The sequence below is a fragment of the Brassica napus genome, chromosome A9 (assembly GCF_020379485.1).
Source record: "Brassica napus cultivar Da-Ae chromosome A9, Da-Ae, whole genome shotgun sequence".
NCBI lineage: Eukaryota > Viridiplantae > Streptophyta > Magnoliopsida > Brassicales > Brassicaceae > Brassica > Brassica napus.
In genome coordinates this window covers 23,289,523-23,293,124 of record NC_063442.1, presented here as the reverse complement: position 1 = coordinate 23,293,124, position 3,602 = coordinate 23,289,523, and the positions used below count along the sequence as shown (strand labels likewise).

Genomic DNA, 3,602 nt, shown 5'->3' with positions numbered 1-3,602 from the left:
GTTCGTCATCAGCCTCCTCGTCTGATGGTTGGTGTCTGTGGTACCAAATTTTCAAGTTGTCCTCCCATTCTTGATAAGCAGCAGTTGCTTTGTTATGACCAGAAAAGTTGATGGAGTGCGCTTCAAGCTCAGTAACATTTCTTTCGGCCTCACTTTCAACTTCTTTCTCTTCAGCCAATGCAAGTTGAGATTCTTTAACATTTCTTCCGGCCTCACTTATTGCTTCCTCCTCTTTAGGCACACCTAGATCATAAGCCTAGATCATCTCCATGGATCTCAGGCTCATGGCTGGACTGCCTTGCTTCATCATCACTGATTTGAGAATCAGTTTCCTCATACCATGACCCAAAATCTAAGGCTTCATAGACAATGTTTGTCTTTCCTCATGACCAGAAAATGGCACTTCAGCCCATGAACTATGTCTCGATAAGAATCAGGATTGGTTTGAGCCTCCCATGAGTTCTCTTTGACGTCCAGTTGGAGCAGGGTTTCTTCATCAGATTCATGCTCCCATTCTTCTTGGTTTTCTAGGCAGCTTTCAATTCCAGCCTCTTCCCCTTCCATGAACCACTTTCATAGCCTTCTTCTGGGTCAGCTTCTCTACTAGAACAATCACTGGAGTGGTTGGTAAGGGTTTGGTGGTACTGGCTCAGGATCTCCTTCATAAGGATCCTCTTCAAAATCAGTGTTGGAGCAATCTTCGGACCAATGATCATAGTTACTTTCTTCATCAAGTATATATGGACTGATCTTCTTGCCATGAATTCTTCCTCCATGTGTACCTGAAAGAAATACAAACACGTAGTCAAGAGATTTTAAAGGCACTGGTCGAATCCTATGGAAGATGAAAAATAAAAATGCAATGATATGCAATAACTTGGACCGAAAAAATGAAAAAAAAAAATGCTAAATGTGATTTTCTTTAATGCAACAATGGTATGAACGAGATATACTATAATGATATGGAAATATGCAAGCAATAATGAACAAGAATGCAATGACAATATTTATTTTTTGACTTTTCTTAGAATGGAAGTTGCATGAAACAAAATATGCAAATGGGGTATGTAAATTCAAAAATGAATGAAATATGATTCTTATAATTTTTTTTAATGCAAGAAAGAAATGCAAGAACTAAGTCAGACTAATATGAAATATGCAAACAAAAATAATGACAAGTAACAAATGGAAATTGTTTTTGGGAAAATTGCCAAAACGGAACTAAAAAACAACATAGTTGTCCTTATAGTATAAAACCATCACTAAGTTGTTCCTATAGTATAATATTTTTCATAATCCCAAAACTAACCTTTCTTAATCGAATTAAACACAAACTAAAATTATTTTAAAAAAATTTAATGAAAAGAGATAAAAAAAATGAGGAAAATAATGTTTTAGAAAGGAAAAAAAATGTAATAACAATTAAAAAAAAAAGAACACAAGACACGGACCAAAAATATCCCCTAACCTAATTACAGTTGGTTTCTACGCCTCTCTTTCTCTCTGTCGAGAGGAACAAGACACGATTATGTGTCTTCGCCGGTGAAATCGAGCTTCCCTTCCCTTCCAGTGTAACCTCTTCGTCTGTCCCTTTCTCTCAGCCGCTACGCCTCTCCGCCTCTCAGCCTCTCCGCCTCTGTATCTACGCCTCTCTCTTTCTCCAACATCCCTAGAAGCAAGGTAAAGCTCGAAACTATTTCCTTCCAGTTTCTCTTTAGTTTTTTTTTGTTTTCGGTTTTGATATTTCTTCGATTGATTTGTTCAGATCCTATATGATTTTGTGTTATGTCTAAACTATCTCTTTCTTCTTTGCATGACAGCCGTGAGATAAAACTGAGAAACATAATAGCTCTTGAGCAGTGCCATTACCCTAAACACACCCACGTCTGTAGCTACGCCTTATTCCTAGATTATCTCATTGACACTGATAAAGACGTTGACTTGCTTATCGAGAAAGGTAACTCATTTCTCTTTATTTTATATCAGTATACATATAAAACGTGTGCATTGAATGATTTGTGGTGGTTTCTGGTTTGAAAGGAATACTAAAAGGTTGGATTTGGCAACCTGCTAAAGTTGCGCAGATGGTGAACAAGCTCGTGACAGTCATCGTAGATCCTGGTTCTTACTATTATGATATAGCGGGTGAAGTCAACAAGTACTATAGAAACCCGATGAATAGGTCAAAGACCATCCTCAAGCGTGTGTATTTCGGTAACCCGTGGACATGGATAGCCACCATCGGCGCTACGTTTCTATTGGTGATGACACTTATCCAGACTTAGGCATCGACCATTCAGGTTAAGCAGAATGAACGTTAGAGATGCAACTGCATCTCTATCTCTAGTTGGTTTGCAGTTTCCAACTTTGTCGTGGGTACTACGTTTTTTGTAACAATCTTGCAGATTAATGATATTCTTATTCTTTCTTTTCTAGCTTTCTTTTATGATAGTTATTCTGTATCCTGAAGCTATTATGACATTGGCATATGAGATTTCAAAAAAAAAAGAACAAAGTATAAGACATGCTCGAACCACTAGCAGCAACCAAGAAAATTAAGTAGTTTCACACGATGCATAGAACAAGAGTTCGTGAAAATCAAATGACAAACTATGCAGATATCATAGATTGATGAAAAAGAAAAACCAAAATCATTTTTTTGATATTTTGACAAAGAAAATCGACCAGAATATGTTTTAGGAAAATATAATATTTTTTTAACTGAAACTTCCTTAATTTTCGGAAAATCAGTTTTTTTTTTATCTGTAGAAGACACCTTTTACAACGTGTAGAATCATAATCATGAATACAATTTCTACTTCTTGTAGACGTTTGTGTTAAGTTTAGATTTACCCGAAATTTTAGAATACTTCATAAAAGTAAAAATTGTATTCAAGATAAAAGTAGAAATCTTTACAATTAGTAGAATTTGCATTCCTCATATTTAGAATTTTAATCACAAGTAGATTGTTTTTTCTAAAAAAAGTAGATGGACTTGTTTATTCTGGAATTTTTTTTTCTACTTACTTGTTTATTCTGGAATTTGTTAATTCAAAAAAATTTTATTTATCAAGTTTTTCAACCAAAAAATATATGTTTATGTATATAGGTGTTTATTAATTGTTTATATTTTTAATATTTTTTTGAATTTATAAAATTATTTATTTCATTAACTTTCAGAAATGAAAGGGTAAAAGAGAGAAAAAATAGATAAAAATGGTTTTATACCATAAAGACAACTATATTGTTTTTTGTTCCGTTTTGGCAATTTCCCTTTTTTTTTTTAATTTTCTTGGTTTGGAATGCAAAACCCAAAAATAAAATGGAAACAACTCTATAAATCTAATGCAAATAATACTAAATGATTCTTTTTTAAATGCACAGTATAACTAATATATGGTATGCACGAAATGGTATGAGATAAATCTGAGATTCTTTCTTTTTAAATCTGAATGCAATAAATCGACAATGAAGATATGGTAAGCGAATAAGCAAAATAGGAAACTAAGAAATGCAACTAATGCAAACACGTTTTGGTTTTTATTTTTGGAAAAGTATGGATCAAATGAAAGGAAATTTCGTCTCTTATATTTTTCTTTTTA

The 3,602-nt window shown here is 33.6% G+C and overlaps 1 long non-coding RNA gene across 1 annotated transcript; it reads left to right on the top strand.

The window, feature by feature from the left end:
- The first annotated feature begins 1,442 nt into the window (after positions 1–1,442).
- On the top strand, positions 1,443–2,429 carry LOC106379963. The gene is made up of 3 exons (XR_001276218.3): positions 1,443–1,680; positions 1,821–1,957; positions 2,041–2,429. It is a non-coding gene; the product is annotated as an uncharacterized LOC106379963 (long non-coding RNA).
- The last annotated feature ends 1,173 nt before the right edge of the window (positions 2,430–3,602 follow it).